Genomic DNA, 19,457 nt, shown 5'->3' with positions numbered 1-19,457 from the left:
CCCAGAGGTACCTCAGAAGGAAGGCCTTTGAGTGTACCCAGAGGTACCTCTTAAGGAAGTCCTGGTGACTGTACCCAAAGGTACCACAGAAGGAAAGAGTGGAGACTGTACCCAGAGGTACCTCGTAAGAACGACCTGGTGAGTGTACCCAGACGTACCTCGGAAAGAAGTCCTGGTGACTGTACTCAGATGTACCTGAGAAGGAAGGCCTGGGGACTTTACTGAGAGATACCGCAGAAGGAAGGCCTGGTGACTGTACCCAGAGGTACCTCCGAAAGAAGGCCGGGTAACTCTACTCAGAGGTACCTCAAAAGGAAGGCCGGTGACTGTACCCAGAGGGACCTCAGAAGGAAGGCCTTTGACTGTACCCATAGATACCTCAGAAGGAACGACTGGAGACTGCAAGCAGAGGTACCTCGTAAGAACGGCCTGGTGAGTGTACCCAGAGATACCTCGGAAACAAGTCCTAATGACTGTACCCAGAGGTACCTCGGAAGGAAGGCCTGGAGATTGTACCCAGACGTACCTCGGAAGAAAGGCGTGGTGACTGTACTCAGAGGTACCTCCGAAGAAGGCCTGGGGACTTTACCCAGAGGTACCTCAGAAGAAAGGCCTTTGAGTGTACCCAGAGGTACCTCTTAAGGAAGACCTGGTGACTGTACCCAAAGGTACCTCAGAAGGAAAGACTGGAGACTGTACCCAGAGGTACCTCGTAAGAACGGCCTGGTGAGTGTACCCAGACGCACCTGGGAAAGAAGTCCTGGTGACTGTACTCAGATGTACCTCAGAAGGAAGGCCTGAAGACTTTACTCAGAGATACCGCAGAAGGAAGGTCTGGTGACGGTACCCAGAGGTACCTCAGAAAGAAGGCCGGGTAACTCTACTCAGAGGTACCTCAAAAGGAAGGCCGGTGACTGTACCCAGAGGGACCTCGGCAGAAAGGCCTGGTGACAGTACCCAGAGGGAACTGAGAAAGAAGGCCGTGTGACTGTACCCATAGGTACCTCAGAAGGAAGGCCTTTGACTGTACCCATAGGTACCTCAGAAGGAACGACTGGAGACTGTAAGCAGAGGTACCTCGTAAGAACGGCCTGGTGAGTGTACCCAGAGATACCTCAGAAACAAGTCCTGATGACTGTACCCAGAGGTACCTCGGAAGGAAGGCCTGGAGGCTGTACCCAGAGGTACCTCAGAGAAAACCCTGGTGACTGTGCCCAGAGGGTCCACAGAAAGAAGGCCAGGTGACTGTACCCAGAGTTACCTCGGAAGAAATGCCTGGTGACTCTAAACAGAGGTACCTCGGAAAGAAGCCCTGGTGAATGTACCCAGAGCTACCTCGAAAGGAATGCCTGGTGACTGTACTCAGAGGTACCTCAGAAGAAAGACCTAGTGACTGTTCGCACAGGTACCTCAGAAGGAAGGCCTGGTGATTGTACCCAGATGTACCTCAGGAGGAAGGCCTTTGACTGTACCCAGAGGTACCTCTGAAGGAAGGCCTGGTGACTGTACCCATAGTTACCTCAGAAGGAACGACTGGAGACTGTAACCAGAGGTACCTCGTAAGAACGGCATGGTGAGTATACCCAGAGGTACCTCGGAAACAAGTCCTGATGACTGTACCCAGAGGTACCTCGGAAGGAATGCCTGGTGACTGTACTCAGAGGCACCTCGGAATGAAGGCCTGGGGATTTTACTCAGAGATACCTCAGAAGGAAGGCCTGGTGGCTATACCCAGAGGTGCCTCGGCAGGAAGGCCTGGTGACTGTACCCAGAGCTAACTCGAAAGGAAGGCCTGGTGACTATACCCAGAGTTAACTCAGAAGGAAGGCCTGGTGACTGTACCCGGAGGGACCTCAGATAGAAGGCCAGGTGACTGTACCCGGAGGTACCTCAGAAGGAAGGCCGGGGGCTGTACACAGAGGTACCTCTGAAGGAAGGCCTGGTGACTGTACCCATAGGTACCTGAGAAGGAAAGAATGGTGACTGTACCCAGAGGTACCTCGTTAGAAAGGACGGTGAGTGTACCCAGAGGTGACTCGGAAAGAAGGCATGGTAACGGTATCCAGGGGTACCTCGGAAGAAAGTCCTGGTGACTGTACCCAAAGGTACCTGGGAAGAAAGCCTGGTGACTGTACTCAGAGGGACCTCGGCAGGAAGGCCTGGTGGCTGTACAGAGAAGGACCTCAAAAGGAAGGCCTGGTGACTGTACCCAGGCGTGCCTCGGACAAAAGGCCAGGTGACTGTACTCAGAGGTACCACAGAAGGAAGGCCTGGTGACTGTACCCAGAGGTACCTCGGAAGGCAGGCCTGGTGACTGTACCCAGAGATGCCTCGGAAGGAAGGCTTGGTGCCTGTACCCAGAGGTACCACGGAAGGAAGGCCTGGTGACTGCACCCAGAGTTAACTTGTAAGAAATGCCTGGTGATTGTACCCAGAGATGCCTCGGAAGGAAGGCCTGTTGACTGTACCCCGAAGTACGTCAGAAGGAAGGCCTGGTGGCTGTACCGAATCGTACCTCGGAATTAAGGATTAGTGACCCTACCCAGAGGCACCTGGGAAGGAAAGCCTGGTACGGTCCACAGAGGTACCTCGGAAGAAGGCCTGGAGACTGTACCCAGAGGTACCTCACAAGGAAGGCCTTTGACTGTACCCAGAGCTACCCATGAAGGAAGGCCTGGTGACTGTACCCATAGGTACCTCAGAAGGAACGACTGGAGACTGTAACCAGAGGTACCTCGTAAGTACGGCCTGGTGAGTTTACCCAGAGGTACCTCGGAAAAAAGTCCTAATGACTGTACCCAGAGGTACTTCGGAAGGAAGGCCTGGAGACTGTACCCAGAGGTACCTCGGAAGAAAGGCCTGGTGACTGTACCAAGAGGTACATCAGAAGGAAGGCCTGGTGACTGTACCTACAGGAACGTCGGAAGGAAGGCCTGTTGACTGTACCCAGAGTTAACTCAGAAGGAAGGCCTGGTGACTGTACCCAGAGGTACCTTGTAAGAAATGCCTGGTGAGTGTACCCAGAGGTACCTCTGAAGGAAGGCCTGGTGACTGTACCCAGAGGTACCTCAGAAGGAAGGCCTTTGACTGTACCCAGAGGTACCCCTGAAGGAAGGCCTGGTGACTTGACCCATAGGTACCTCAGAAGGAACAACTGGAGACTGTAACCAGAGGTACCTCCTAAGAACGGCCTGGTGAGTGTACCCAAAGGTACCTCGGAAACAAGGCCTGATGACTGTACCCAGAGGTACCTCTGAAGGTAGGCCTGGTGACTGTACCCAGAGGTACCTCGGAGAGAAGGCCTGGTGACTGTATCCAGAGGTACCTCAGAAGGAAGGCCTTTGACTGTACCCAGAGGTACCCCTGAAGGAAGGCCTGGTGACTGCACCCATAGGTACCTTAGAAGGAACAACTGGAGACTGTAACCGGAAGTACCTCCTAAGGACGGCCTGGTGAGTGTACCCAGAGGTACCTCGAAAGGAAGACCTGCAGATTGTACCCAGACGTACCTCGGAAGAAAGGCGTGGTGACTGTACTCAGAGGTACCTCCGAAGGAAGGTCTGGGGACTTCACCCAGAGGTACCTCAGAAGGAAGGCCTTTGAGTGTACCCAGAGGTACCTCTTAAGGAAGTCCTGGTGACTGTACCCAAAGGTACCACAGAAGGAAAGAGTGGAGACTGTACCCAGAGGTACCTCGTAAGAACGACCTGGTGAGTGTACCCAGACGTACCTCGGAAAGAAGTCCTGGTGACTGTACTCAGATGTACCTGAGAAGGAAGGCCTGGGGACTTTACTGAGAGATACCGCAGAAGGAAGGCCTGGTGACTGTACCCAGAGGTACCTCCGAAAGAAGGCCGGGTAACTCTACTCAGAGGTACCTCAAAAGGAAGGCCGGTGACTGTACCCAGAGGGACCTCAGAAGGAAGGCCTTTGACTGTACCCATAGATACCTCAGAAGGAACGACTGGAGACTGCAAGCAGAGGTACCTCGTAAGAACGGCCTGGTGAGTGTACCCAGAGATACCTCGGAAACAAGTCCTAATGACTGTACCCAGAGGTACCTCGGAAGGAAGGCCTGGAGATTGTACCCAGACGTACCTCGGAAGAAAGGCGTGGTGACTGTACTCAGAGGTACCTCCGAAGAAGGCCTGGGGACTTTACCCAGAGGTACCTCAGAAGAAAGGCCTTTGAGTGTACCCAGAGGTACCTCTTAAGGAAGACCTGGTGACTGTACCCAAAGGTACCTCAGAAGGAAAGACTGGAGACTGTACCCAGAGGTACCTCGTAAGAACGGCCTGGTGAGTGTACCCAGACGTACCTCGGAAAGAAGTCCTGGTGACTGTACTCAGATGTACCTCAGAAGGAAGGCCTGAAGACTTTACTCAGAGATACCGCAGAAGGAAGGTCTGGTGACGGTACCCAGAGGCACCTCAGAAAGAAGGCCGGGTAACTCTACTCAGAGGTATCTCAAAAGGAAGGCCGGTGACTGTACCCAGAGGGACCTCGGCAGAAAGGCCTGGTGACTGTACCCAGAGGGAACTGAGAAAGAAGGCCGTGTGACTGTACCCAGAGGTACCTCAGAAGGAAGGCCTTTGACTGTACCCATAGGTACCTCAGAAGGAACGACTGGAGACTGTAAGCAGAGGTACCTCGTAAGAACGGCCTGGTGAGTGTACCCAGAGATACCTCAGAAACAAGTCCTGATGACTGTACCGAGAGGTACCTCGGAAGGAAGGCCTGGAGGCTGTACCCAGAGGTACCTCAGAGAAAACCCTGGTGACTGTGCCCAGAGGGTCCACAGAAAGAAGGCCAGGTGACTGTACCCAGAGTTACCTCGGAAGAAATGCCTGGTGACTCTAAACAGAGGTACCTCGGAAAGAAGCCCTGGTGAATGTACCCAGAGATACCTCGAAAGGAATGCCTGGTGACTGTACCCAGAGGTACCTCAGAAGAAAGACCTAGTGACTGTTCGCACAGGTACCTCAGAAGGAAGGCCTGGTGATTGTACCCAGATGTACCTCAGGAGGAAGGCATTTGACTGTACCCAGAGGTACCTCTGAAGGAAGGCCTGGTGACTGTACCCATAGTTACCTCAGAAGGAACGACTGGAGACTGTAACCAGAGGTACCTCGTAAGAACGGCATGGTGAGTATACCCAGAGGTACCTCGGAAACAAGTCCTGATGACTGTACCCAGAGGTACCTCGGAAGGAAGGCCTGGTGACTGTACTCAGAGGCACCTCGGAATGAAGGCCTGGGGATTTTACTCAGAGATACCTCAGAAGGAAGGCCTGGTGGCTATACCCAGAGGTGCCTCGGAAGGAAGGCCTGGTGACTGTACCCAGAGCTAACTCGAAAGGAAGGCCTGGTGACTATACCCAGAGTTAACTCAGAAGGAAGGCCTGGTGACTGTACCCGGAGGGACCTCAGATAGAAGGCCAGGTGACTGTACCCGGAGGTACCTCAGAAGGAAGGCCGGGGGCTGTACACAGAGGTACCTCTGAAGGAAGGCCTGGTGACTGTACCCATAGGTACCTGAGAAGGAAAGAATGGTGACTGTACCCAGAGGTACCTCGTTAGAAAGGACGGTGAGTGTACCCACAGGTTACTCGGAAAGAAGGCATGGTAACTGTATCCAGGGGTACCTCGGAAGAAAGGCCTGGTGACTGTACCCAAAGGTACCTGGGAAGAAAGCCTGGTGACTGTACCCAGAGGGACCTCGGCAGGAAGGCCTGGTGGCTGTACAGAGAAGGACCTCAAAAGGAAGGCCTGGTGACTGTACCCAGGCGTGCCTCGGACAAAAGGCCAGGTGACTGTACTCAGAGGTACCACAGAAGGAAGGCCTGGTGACTGTACCCAGAGGTACCTCGGAAGGCAGGCCTGGTGACTGTACCCAGAGATGCCTCGGAAGGAAGGCTTGGTGCCTGTACCCAGAGGTACCACGGAAGGAAGGCCTGGTGACTGCACACAGAGTTACCTTGTAAGAAATGCCTGGTGATTGTACACAGAGATGCCTCGGAAGGAAGGCCTGTTGACTGTACCCCGAAGTACGTCAGAAGGAAGGCCTGGTGGCTGTACCGAATCGTACCTCGGAATTAAGGATTAGTGACCCTACCCAGAGGCACCTGGGAAGGAAAGCCTGGTACGGTCCACAGAGGTACCTCGGAAGAAGGCCTGGAGACTGTACCCAGAGGTACCTCACAAGGAAGGCCTTTGACTGTACCCAGAGCTACCCATGAAGGAAGGCCTGGTGACTGTACCCATAGGTACCTCAGAAGGAACGACTGGAGACTGTAACCAGAGGTACCTCGTAAGTACGGCCTGGTGAGTTTACCCAGAGGTACCTCGGAAAAAAGTCCTAATGACTGTACCCAGAGGTACTTCGGAAGGAAGGCCTGGAGACTGTACCCAGAGGTACCTCGGAAGAAAGGCCTGGTGACTGTACCAAGAGGTACATCAGAAGGAAGGCCTGGTGACTGTACCTACAGGAACGTCGGAAGGAAGGCCTGTTGACTGTACCCAGAGTTAACTCAGAAGGAAGGCCTGGTGACTGTACCCAGAGGTACCTTGTAAGAAATGCCTGGTGAGTGTACCCAGAGATACCTCGGAAGGAAGGCCTGTTGACTGTACCCAGAGGTACCTCAGAACGAAGACCCGTACATGTACCCAGAGGTACCTCGGAGAAAGCCCTGGTGACTGTACCCAGAGGGACCTCAGAAAGAAGGCCTGGTGACTGTACCCGGAGGTACCTCAGAAGGACGGCCTGTTGACTGTGCCCAGAGGTACCTCAGAGGGAAGACCTGGTGACTGTACACAGAGGTTCCTCGGAATGAAGGCCTGGTGAGTGTACCCAGAGATACGTCAGGACGGCCTGTTGACTGTGCCCAGAGGTACCTCGGAAGGAAGACCTGGTGACTGTACCCAGAGGTTCCTCGGAATGAAGGCCTGGTGAGTGTACCCAGAGATACCTCGGAAGGAATGCCTGGTGACTACCCAGACGTACCTCGGAAGGAAGGCCTGTTGACTGTTCCAGAGTTAGCTCGGAGGAAAGGCCTGGTAACTGTACCCAGAGGCAGCTCGTAAGAACGGCCTGGGGACTGCACCCAGAGGGACCTCAGAAATAAGCCCGGGTGAGTGTACCCAGAGGTACCTCAGAAGGAAAGCCGGTGACTGTACCCAGAGTTACCTCGTAAAAAAGTCCTGGTGATTCTTCCCAGAGGGACCTCGGTAGAAATGCCTGGTGACTGTACCCAGAGGTACCTCGGAAGAAAGGCCTGGTGACTGTACCCAGAGATAAGTCAGAAGGAAGTCCTGGTGACTGTACCCAGAGGTACCTCGTAAGAAAGGCCTGGTGACTGTGCCCAGGGGGACCTCGGAAGAAAGGCCTGGTGACTGTACCCAGAGGGAACTGAGAAAGAAGGCCGGATGACTGTACGCAGAGGTACCTCGGAAGGAAGGCCTTTGACTGTACCCAGAGGTACCTCTGAAGGAAGGCCTGGTGACTGTACCCAGAGGTACCTCGGAGAGAAGGCCTGGTGACTGTACCCAGAGGTACCTCAGAAGGAAGGCCTTTGACTGTACCCAGAGGTACCCCTGAAGGAAGGCCTGGTGACTGTACACATAGCTACCTCAGAAGGAACAATAGGAGACTGTAACCAGAGGTACCTCCTAAGAACGGCCTGGTGAGTGTACCCAGAGGTACCTCGGAAGAAAGGCGTGGTGACTGTACTCAGAGGTACCTCCGAAGAAGGCCTCGGGACTTACCCAGAGGTACCTCAGTAGGAAGCCTTTGAGTGTACCCAGAGGTACCTCTGAAGGAAGGCCTGGTGACTGTACCCAAAGGTACCTCAGAAGGAAAGACTGGAGACTGTACCCAGAGGTACCCCGTAAGAACGACCTGGTGAGTGTACCCAGACGTACCTCGGAAAGAAGTCCTGGTGACTGTACTCAGAGGTACCTCGGAAGGAAGGCCTGGGGACTTTACTCAGAGATACCGCAGAAGGAAGGCCTGGTGACTGTACGAAGAGGTACCTCAGAAAGAAGGCCGGGTAACTCTACTCAGAGGTACCTCAGAAGGAAGGCCGGTGACTGTACCTAGAGGGACCTCGGCAGAAAGGCCTGGTGACTGTACCCAGAGGGAACTGAGAAAGAAGGCCGTGTGACTGTACCCAGAGGTACCTCAGAAGGAAGGCCGGTGACTGTACCCAGAGGTACCTCGGAAGGAAGGCCTGGTGACTATACCTAGAGGTAACTCGGAAGAAAGGCGTGGTGATGGTACCCAGGGTAACTCCCAAGGAAAGCCTGGTGACTGTACACAGAGGTACCTGGGAAGGAAGGCCTGGTGACTGTACCCAGAGTTATCTCCGAAGAAATGCCTGGTGACTCTAAACAGAGGTACCTCGGAAAGAAGCCCTGGTGAATGTACCCAGAGCTACCTCGAAAGGAATGCCTGGTGACTGTACCCAGAGGTACCTCAGAAGAAAGACCTAGTGACTGTTCGCACAGGTACCTCAGAAGGAAGGCCTGGTGATTGTACCCAGATGTACCTCAGAAGGAAGGCCTTTGACTGTACCCAGAGGTACCTGTGAAGGAAGGCCTGGTGACTGTACCCATAGGTACCTCAGAAGGAACGACTGGAGACTGTAACCAGAGGTACCTCGTAAGAACAGCATGGTGAGTATACCCAGAGGTACCTCGGAAACAAGTCCTGATGACTGTACCCAGAGGTACCTCGGAAGGAAGGCCTGGTGACTGTACCCAGACGTACCTCGGAAGAAAGGCGTGGTGACTGTACTCAGAGGCACCTCGGAATGAAGGCCTGGGGATTTTACCCAGAGATACCTCAGAAGGAAGGCCTGGTGGCTATACCCAGAGGTGCCTCGGAAGGAAGGCCTGGTGACTGCACCCATAGGTACCTTGGAAGGAACCACTGGAGACTGTAACCAGAGGTACCTCGTAAGAACGGCCTGGTGAGTTTACCCAGAGGTACCTCGGAAAAAAGTCGTAATGACTGTACCCGGAGGTACTTCGGAAGGAAGGCCTGGAGACTGTACCCAGAGGTACCTCGGAAGAAAGGCCTGGTGACTGTACCCAGAGATAAATCTGAAGGAAGGCCTGGTGACTGTACTCAGAGGTACCTCGTAAGAAAGGCCTGGTGACTATACCCAGGGGGACCTCGGAAGAAAGGCCTGGTGACTACCCAGAGGGAACTGAGAAAGAAGGCCGGATGACTGTACCCAGAGGTCCCTCAGAAGGAAGGCCTTTCACTGTACCCAGAGGTACCTCTGAAGGAAGGCCTGGTGACTGTACCCAGAGGCACCTCGGAGAGAAGGCCTGGTGACTGTACCCAGAGGTACCTCAGAAGGAAGGCCTTTGACTGTACCCAGAGCTACCCATGAAGGAAGGCCTGGTGACTGTACCCATAGGTACCTCAGAAGGAACGACTGGAGACTGTAACCAGAGGTACCTCGTAAGTACGGCCTGGTTAGTTTACCCCGAGGTACCTCGGAAAAAAGTCCTAATCTCTGTACCCAGAGGTACTTCGGAAGGAAGGCCTGGAGACTGTACCCAGAGGTACCTCGGAAGAAAGGCCTGGTGACTGTACCAAGAGGTACATCAGAAGGAAGGCCTGGTGACTGTACCCACAGGAACGTCGGAAGGAAGGCCTGTTGACTGTACCCAGAGTTAACTCAGAAGGAAGGCCTGGTGACTGTACCCAGAGGTACCTTGTAAGAAATGCCTGGTGAGTGTACCCAGAGATACCTCGGAAGGAAGGCCTGTTGACTGTACCCAGAGGTACCTCAGAACGAAGACCCGTACATGTACCCAGAGGTACCTCGGAGAAAGCCCTGGTGACTGTACCCAGAGGGACCTCAGAAAGCAGGCCTGGTGACTGTACCCGCATTTACCTCAGAAGGACGGCCTGTTGACTGTGCCCAGAGGTACCTCAGAGGGAAGACCTGGTGACTGTACCCAGAGGTTCCTCGGAATGAAGGCCTGGTGAGTGTACCCAGAGATACGTCAGGACGGCCTGTTGACTGTGCCCAGAGGTACCTCGGAAGGAAGACCTGGTGACTGTACCCAGAGGTTCCTCGGAATGAAGGCCTGGTGAGTGTACCCAGAGATACCTCGGAAGGAATGCCTGGTGACTACCCAGACGTACCTCGGAAGGAAGGCCTGTTGACTGTTCCAGAGTTAGCTCGGAGGAAAGGCCTGGTAACTGTACCCAGAGGCAGCTCGTAAGAACGGCCTGGGGACTGCACCCAGAGGGACCTCAGAAATAAGCCCGGGTGAGTGTACCCAGAGGTACCTCAGAAGGAAAGCCGGTGACTGTACCCAGAGTTACCTCGTAAGAAAGACCTGGTGACTCTTCCCAGAGGGACCTCGGTAGAAATGCCTGGTGACTGTACCCAGAGGTACCTCGGAAGAAAGGCCTGGTGACTGTACCCAGAGATAAGTCAGAAGGAAGGCCTGGTGACTGTACCCAGAGGTACCTCGTAAGAAAGGCCTGGTGACTGTGCCCAGGGAGACCTCGGAAGAAAGGCCTGGTGACTGTACCCAGAGGGAACTGAGAAAGAAGGCCGGATGACTGTACCCAGAGGTACCTCAGAAGGAAGGCCTTTGACTGTACCCAGAGGTACCTCTGAAGGAAGGCCTGGTGACTGTACCCAGAGGTACCTCGGAGAGAAGGCCTGGTGACTGTACCCAGAGGTAAGTCAGAAGGAAGGCCTTTGACTGTACCCAGAGGTACCCCTGAAGGAAGGCCTGGTGACTGTACACATAGCTACCTCAGAAGGAACAATAGGAGACTGTAACCAGAGGTACCTCCTAAGAACGGCCTGGTGAGTGTACCTAGAGGTACCTCGGAAGAAAGGCCTGGTGACTGTACCCAGAGATAAATCAGAAGGAAGTCCTGATGACTGTACCCAGAGGTACCTAGGAAGGAAGGCCTGGAGATTGTACCCAGACGTACCTCGGAAGAAAGGCGTGGTGACTGTACTCAGAGGTACCTCCGAAGAAGGCCTCGGGACTTACCCAGAGGTACCTCAGTAGGAAAGACTGGAGACTGTACCCAGAGGTACCTCAGAAGGAAGGCCTTTGAGTGTACCCAGAGGTACCTCTGAAGGAAGGCCTGGTGACTGTACCCAAAGGTACCTCAGAAGGAAAGACTGGAGACTGTACCCAGAGGTACCTCGTAAGAACGACCTGGTGAGTGTACCCAGACGTACCTCGGAAAGAAGTCCTGGTGACTGTACTCAGAGGTACCTCGGAAGGAAGGCCTGGGGACTTTACTCAGAGATACCGCAGAAGGAAGGCCTGGTGACTGTACGAAGAGGTACCTCAGAAAGAAGGCCGGGTAACTCTACTCAGAGGTACCTCAGAAGGAAGGCCGGTGACTGTACCTAGAGGGAACTGAGAAAGAAGGCCGTGTGACTGTACCCAGAGGTACCTCAGAAGGAAGGCCGGTGACTGTACCCAGAGGTACCTCGGAAGGAAGGCCTGGTGACTATACCTAGAGGTAACTCGGAAGAAAGGCGTGGTGATGGTACCCAGGGTAACTCCCAAGGAAAGCCTGGTGACTGTACACAGAGGTACCTGGGAAGGAAGGCCTGGTGACTGTACCCACAGTTATCTCCGAAGAAATGCCTGGTGACTCTAAACAGAGGTACCTCGGAAAGAAGCCCTGGTGAATGTACCCAGAGCTACCTCGAAAGGAATGCCTGGTGACTGTACCCAGAGGTACCTCAGAAGAAAGACCTAGTGACTGTTCGCACAGGTACCTCAGAAGGAAGGCCTGTTGATTGTACCCAGATGTACCTCAGAAGGAAGGCCTTTGACTGTACCCAGAGGTACTTCTGAAGGAAGGCCTGGTGACTGTACCCATAGGTACCTCAGAAGGAACGACTGGAGACTGTAACCAGAGGTACCTCGTAAGAACAGCATGGTGAGTATACCCAGAGGTACCTCGGAAACAAGTCCTGATGACTGTACCCAGAGGTACCTCGGAAGGAAGGCCTGGTGACTGTACCCAGACGTAACTCGGAAGAAAGGCGTGGTGACTGTACTCAGAGGCACCTCGGAACGAAGGCCTGGGGATTTTACCCAGAGATACCTCAGAAGGAAGGCCTGGTGGCTATACCCAGAGGTGCCTCGGAAGGAAGGCCTGGTGACTGTACCCATAGGTACCTTGGAAGGAACCACTGGAGACTGTAACCAGAGGTACCTCGTAAGAACGGCCTGGTGAGTTTACCCAGAGGTACCTCGGAAAAAAGTCGTAATGACTGTACCCGGAGGTACTTCGGAAGGAAGGCCTGGAGACTGTACCCAGAGGTACCTCGGAAGAAAGGCCTGGTGACTGTACCCAGAGATAAATCTGAAGGAAGGCCTGGTGACTGTACTCAGAGGTACCTCGTAAGAAAGGCCTGGTGACTATACCCAAGGGGACCTCGGAAGAAAGGCCTGGTGACTACCCAGAGGGAACTGAGAAAGAAGGCCGGATGACTGTACCCAGAGGTACCTCAGAAGGAAGGCCTTTCACTGTACCCAGAGGTACCTCTGAAGGAAGGCCTGGTGACTGTACCCAGAGGTACCTCGGAGAGAAGGCCTGGTGACTGTACCCAGAGGTACCTCAGAAGGAAGGCCTTTGACTGTACCCAGAGCTACCCATGAAGGAAGGCCTGGTGACTGTACCCATAGGTACCTCAGAAGGAACGACTGGAGACTGTAACCAGAGGTACCTCGTAAGTACGGCCTGGTTAGTTTACCCCGAGGTACCTCGGAAAAAAGTCCTAATCTCTGTACCCAGAGGTACTTCGGAAGGAAGGCCTGGAGACTGTACCCAGAGGTACCTCGGAAGAAAGGCCTGGTGACTGTACCAAGAGGTACATCAGAAGGAAGGCCTGGTGACTGTACCCACAGGAACGTCGGAAGGAAGGCCTGGTGACTGTACCCAGAGTTAACTCAGAAGGAAGGCCTGGTGACTGTACCCAGAGGTACCTTGTAAGAAATGCCTGGTGAGTGTACCCAGAGATACCTCGGAAGGAAGGCCTGTTGACTGTACCCAGAGGTACCTCAGAACGAAGACCCGTACATGTACCCAGAGGTACCTCGGAGAAAGCCCTGGTGACTGTACCCAGAGGGACCTCAGAAAGAAGGACTGGTGACTGTACCCGGAGGTACCTCAGAAGGACGGCCTGTTGACTGTGCCCAGAGGTACCTCAGAGGGAAGACCTGGTGACTGTACCCAGAGGTTCCTCGGAATGAAGGCCTGGTGAGTGTACCCAGAGATACCTCGGAAGGAATGCCTGGTGACTACCCAGACGTACCTCGGAAGGAAGGCCTGTTGACTGTTCCAGAGTTAGCTCGGAGGAAAGGCCTGGTAACTGTACCCAGAGGCAGCTCGTAAGAACGGCCTGGGGACTGCACCCAGAGGGACCTCAGAAATAAGCCCGGGTGAGTGTACCCAGAGGTACCTCAGAAGGAAAGCCGGTGACTGTACCCAGAGTTACCTAATAAGAAAGACCTGGTGACTCTTCCCAGAGGGACCTCGGTAGAAATGCCTGGTGACTGTACCCAGAGGTACCTCGGAAGAAAGGCCTGGTGACTGTACCCAGAGATAAATCAGAAGGAAGGCCTGGTGACTGTACCCAGAGGTACCTCGTAAGAAACGCCTGGTGACTGTGCCCAGGGGGACCTCGGAAGAAAGGCCTGGTGACTGTACCCAGAGGGAACTGAGAAAGAAGGCCGGATGACTGTCCGCAGAGGTACCTCAGAAGGAAGGCCTTTGACTGTACCCAGAGGTACCTCTGAAGGAAGGCCTGGTGACTGTACCCAGAGGTACCTCGGAGAGAAGGCCTGGTGACTGTACCCAGAGGTACCTCAGAAGGAAGGCCTTTGACTGTACCCAGAGGTACCCCTGAAGGAAGGCCTGGTGACTGTACACATAGCTACCTCAGAAGGAACAATAGGAGACTGTAACCAGAGGTACCTCCTAAGAACGGCCTGGTGAGTGTACCCAGAGGTACCTCGGAAGAAAGGCCTGGTGACTGTACCCAGAGATAAATCAGAAGGAAGTCCTGATGACTGTACCCAGAGGTACCTCAGAAAGAAGGCCGGGTAACTCTACTCAGAGGTACCTCAGAAGGAAGGCCGGTGACTGTACCCAGAGGGACCTCGGCAGAAAGGCCTGGTGACTGTACCCAGAGGGAACTGAGAAAGAAGGCCATGTGACTGTACCCAGAGGTACCTCAGAAGGAAGGCCGGTGACTGTACCCAGAGGTACCTCGGAAGGAAGGCCTGGTGACTATACCTAGAGGTAACTCGGAAGAAAGGCGTGGTGATGGTACCCAGGGTAACTCCCAAGGAAAGCCTGGTGACTGTACACAGAGGTACCTGGGAAGGAAGGCCTGGTGACTGTACCCAGAGTTAGCTCGGAAGAAATGCCTGGTGACTCTAAACAGAGGTACCTCGGAAAGAAGCCCTGGTGAATGTAACCAGAGGTACCTCGAAAGGAATGCCTGGTGACTGTATCCAGAGGCACCTGAGAAGAAAGACCTAGTGACTGTTCGCACAGGTACCTCAGAAGGAAGGCCTGTTGACTGTACCCAGAGTTAACTCAGAAGGAAGGCCTGGTGACTGTACCCACAGGTACCTTGTAAGAAATGCCTGGTGAGTGTACCCAGAGATACCTCGGAAGGAAGGCCTGTTGACTGTACCCAGAGGTACCTCAGAACGAAGACCCGTACATGTACCCAGAGGTACCTCGGAGAAACCCTGGTGACTGTACCCAGAGGGACCTCAGAAAGAAGGCCTGGTGACTGTGCCCAGAGGTACCTCAGAGGGAAGACCTGGTGACTGTACACAGAGGTTCCTCGGGATGAAGGCCTGGTGAGTGTACCCAGAGATACGTCAGGACGGCCTGTTGACTGTGCCCAGAGGTACCTCGGAAGGAAGACCTGGTGACTGTACCCAGAGGTTCCTCGGAATGAAGGCCTGGTGAGTGTACCCAGAGATACCTCGGAAGGAATGCCTGGTGACTACCCAGACGTACCTCGGAAGGAAGGCCTGTTGACTGTTCCAGAGTTAGCTCGGAGGAAAGGCCTGGTAACTGTACCCAGAGGCAGCTCGTAAGAACGGCCTGGGGACTGCACCCAGAGGGACCTCAGAAATAAGCCCGCGTGAGTGTACCCAGAGGTACCTCAGAAGGAAAGCCGGTGACTGTACCCAGAGTTACCTCGTAAGAAAGACCTGGTGACTCTTCCCAGAGGGACCTCGGTAGAAATGCCTGGTGACTGTACCCAGAGGTACCTCGGAAGAAAGGCCTGGTGACTGTACCCAGAGATAAATCAGAAGGAAGGCCTGGTGACTGTACCCAGAGGTACCTCGTAAGAAACGCCTGGTGACTGTGCCCAGTGGGACCTCGGAAGAAAGGACTGGTGACTGTACCCAGAAGGAACTGGGAAAGAAGGCCGGATGACTGTCCGCAGAGGTACCTCAGAAGGAAGGCCTTTGACTGTACCCAGAGGTACCTCTGAAGGAAGGCCTGGTGACTGTACCCAGAGGTACCTCGGAGAGAAGGCCTGGTGACTGTACCCAGAGGTACCTCAGAAGGAAGGCCTTTGACTGTACCCAGAGGTACCCGTGAAGGAAGGCCTGGTGTCTGTACCCATAGCTACCTCAGAAGGACCAATTGGAGACTGTAACCAGAGGTACCTCCTAAGAACGGCCTGGTGAGTGTACCCAGAGTTACCTCGGAAAAAAGTCCTGATGACTGTACTCAGAGGTACCTCGGAAGGAAGGCCTGGGAACTTTACTCAGAGATACCGCAGAAGGAAGGCCTGGTGACTGTACCAAGAGGTACCTCAGAAAGAAGGCCGGGTAACTCTACTCAGAGGTACCTCAGAAGGAAGGCCGGTGACTGTACCTAGAGGGACCTCGGCAGAAAGGCCTGGTGACTGTACCCAGAGGGAACTGAGAAAGAAGGCCGTGTGACTGTACCCAGAGGTACCTCAGAAGGAAGGCCGGTGACTGTACCCAGAGGTACCTCGGAAGGAAGGCCTGGTGACTATACCTAGAGGTAACTCGGAAGAAAGGCGTGGTGATGGTACCCAGGGTAACTCCCAAGGAAAGCCTGGTGACTGTACACAGAGGTACCTGGGAAGGAAGGCGTGGTGACTGTACCCACAGTTATCTCCGAAGAAATGCCTGGTGACTCTAAACAGAGGTACCTCGGAAAGAAGCCCTGGTGAATGTACCCAGAGCTACCTCGAAAGGAATGCCTGGTGACTGTACCCAGAGGTACCTCAGAAGAAAGACCTAGTGACTGTTCGCACAGGTACCTCAGAAGGAAGGCCTGTTGATTGTACCCAGATGTACCTCAGAAGGAAAGCCTTTGACTGTACCCAGAGGTACCTCTGAAGGAAGGCCTGGTGACTGTACCCATAGGTACCTCAGAAGGAACGACTGGAGACTGTAACCAGAGGTACCTCGTAAGAACAGCATGGTGAGTATACCCAGAGGTTCCTCGGAAACAAGTCCTGATGACTGTACCCAGAGGTACCTCGGAAGGAAGGCCTGGTGACTGTACCCAGACGTACCTCGGAAGAAAGGCGTGGTGACTGTACTCAGAGGCACCTCGGAATGAAGGCCTGGGGATTTTACCCAGAGATACCTCAGAAGGAAGGCCTGGTGGCTATACCCAGAGGTGCCTCGGAAGGAAGGCCTGGTGACTGTACCCATAGGTACCTTGGAAGGAACCACGGGAGACTGTAACCAGAGGTACCTCGTAAGAACGGCCTGGTGAGTTTACCCAGAGGTACCTCGGAAAAAAGTCATAATGACTGTACCCGGAGGTACTTCGGAAGGAAGGCCTGGAGACTGTACCCAGAGGTACCTCGGAAGAAAGGCCTGGTGACTGTACCCAGAGATAAATCTGAAGGAAGGCCTGGTGACTGTACTCAGAGGTACCTCGTAAGAAAGGCCTGGTGACTATACCCAGGGGGACCTCGGAAGAAAGGCCTGGTGACTACCGAGAGGGAACTGAGAAAGAAGGCCGGATGACTGTACCCAGAGGTACCTCTGAAGGAAGGCCTTTGACTGTACCCAGAGCTACCCATGAAGGAAGGCCTGGTGACTGTACCCATAGGTACCTCAGAAGGAACGACTGGAGACTGTAACCAGAGGTACCTCGTAAGTACGGCCTGGTTAGTTTACCCAGAGGTACCTCGGAAAAAAGTCCTAATCTCTGTACCCAGAGGTACTTCGGAAGGAAAGCCTGGAGACTGTACCCAGAGGTACCTCGGAAGAAAGGCCTGGTGACTGTACCAAGAGGTACATCAGAAGGAAGGCCTGCTGACTGTACCCACAGGAACGTCGGAAGGAAGGCCTGTTGACTGTACCCAGAGTTAACTCAGAAGGAAGGCCTGGTGACTGTACCCAGAGGTACCTTGTAAGAAATGCCTGGTGAGTGTACCCAGAGATACCTCGGAAGGAAGGCCTGTTGACTGTACCCAGAGGTACCTCAGAACGAAGACCCGTACATGTACCCAGAGGTACCTCGGAGAAAGCCCTGGTGACTGTACCCAGAGGGACCTCAGAAAGAAGGCCTGGTGACTGTGCCCAGAGGTACCTCAGAGGGAAGACCTGGTGACTGTACACAGAGGTTCCTCGGGATGAAGGCCTGGTGAGTGTACCCAGAGATACGTCAGGACGGCCTGTTGACTGTGCCCAGAGGTACCTCGGAAGGAAGACCTGGTGACTGTACCCAGAGGTTCCTCGGAATGAAGGCCTGGTGAGTGTACCCAGAGATACCTCGGAAGGAATGCCTGGTGACTACCCAGACGTACCTCGGAAGGAAGGCCTGTTGACTGTTCCAGAGTTAGCTCGGAGGAAAGGCCTGGTAACTGTACCCAGAGGCAGCTCGTAAGAACGGCCTGGGGACTGCACCCAGAGGGACCTCAGAAATAAGCCCGGGTGAGTGTACCCAGAGGTACCTCAGAAGGAAAGCCGGTGACTGTACCCAGAGTTACCTCGTAAGAAAGACCTGGTGACTCTTCCCAGAGGGACCTCGGTAGAAATGCCTGGTGACTGTACCCAGAGGTACCTCGGAAGAAAGGCCTGGTGACTGTACCCAGAGATAAATCAGAAGGAAGGCCTGGTGACTGTACCCAGAGGTACCTCGTAAGAAACGCCTGGTGACTGTGCCCAGTGGGACCTCGGAAGAAAGGACTGGTGACTGTACCCAGAAGGAACTGGGAAAGAAGGCCGGATGACTGTACGCAGAGGTACCTCAGAAGGAAGGCCTTTGACTGTACCCAGAGGTACCTCTGAAGGAAGGCCTGGTGACTGTACCCAGAGGTACCTCGGAGAGAAGGCCTGGTGACTGTACCCAGAGGTACCTCAGAAGGAAGGCCTTTGACTGTACCCAGAGGTACCCGTGAAGGAAGGCCTGGTGACTGTACCCATAGCTACCTCAGAAGGACCAATTGGAGACTGTAACCAGAGGTACCTCCTAAGAACGGCCTGGTGAGTGTACCCAGAGTTACCTCGGAAAAAAGTCCTGATGACTGTACCCAGAGGTACCTCGGAAGGAAGGCCTGGAGATTGTACCCAGACGTACCTCGGAAGAAAGGCGTGGTGACTGTACTCAAGGTACCTCCGAAGAAGGCCTGGGGACTTTACCCAGAGGTACCTCAGAAGGAAGGCCTTTGAGTGTACCCAGAGGTACCTCTTAAGGAAGGCCTGGTGACTGTACCCAAAGGTACCTCAGAAGGAAAGACTGGAGACTGTACCCAGAGGTACCTCGTAAGAACGACCTGGTGAGTGTACCCAGACGTGCCTCGGAAAGAAGTCCTGGTGACTGTACTCAGAGGTACCTCGGAAGGAAGTCCTGATGACTGTACCCAGAGGTACCTCAGAAAGAAGGCCGGGTAACTCTACTCAGAGGTACCTCAGAAGGAAGGCCGGTGACTGTACCCAGAGGGACCTCGGCAGAAAGGCCTGGTGACTGTACCCAGAGGGAACTGAGAAAGAAGGCCGTGTGACTGTACCCAGAGGTACCTCAGAAGGAAGGCCGGTGACTGTACCCAGAGGTACCTCGGAAGGAAGGCCTGGTGACTATACCTAGAGGTAACTCGGAAGAAAGGCGTGGTGATGGTACCCAGGGTAACTCCCAAGGAAAGCCTGGTGACTGTACACAGAGGTACCTGGGAAGGAAGGCCTGGTGACTGTACCCAGAGTTAGCTCGGAAGAAATGCCTGGTGACTCTAAACAGAGGTACCTCGGAAAGAAGCCCTGGTGAATGTCACCAGAGGTACCTCGAAAGGAATGCCTGGTGACTGTATCCAGAGGCACCTGAGAAGAAAGACCTAGTGACTGTTCGCACAGGTACCTCAGAAGGAAGGCCTGGTGATTGTACCCAGATGTACCTCAGAAGGAAGGCCTTTGACTGTACCCAGAGGT

Source organism: Loxodonta africana, unplaced genomic scaffold (assembly GCF_030014295.1).
Source record: "Loxodonta africana isolate mLoxAfr1 unplaced genomic scaffold, mLoxAfr1.hap2 scaffold_109, whole genome shotgun sequence".
Lineage (NCBI taxonomy): Eukaryota > Metazoa > Chordata > Mammalia > Proboscidea > Elephantidae > Loxodonta > Loxodonta africana.
Note: the sequence above shows the minus strand (reverse complement) of the source record.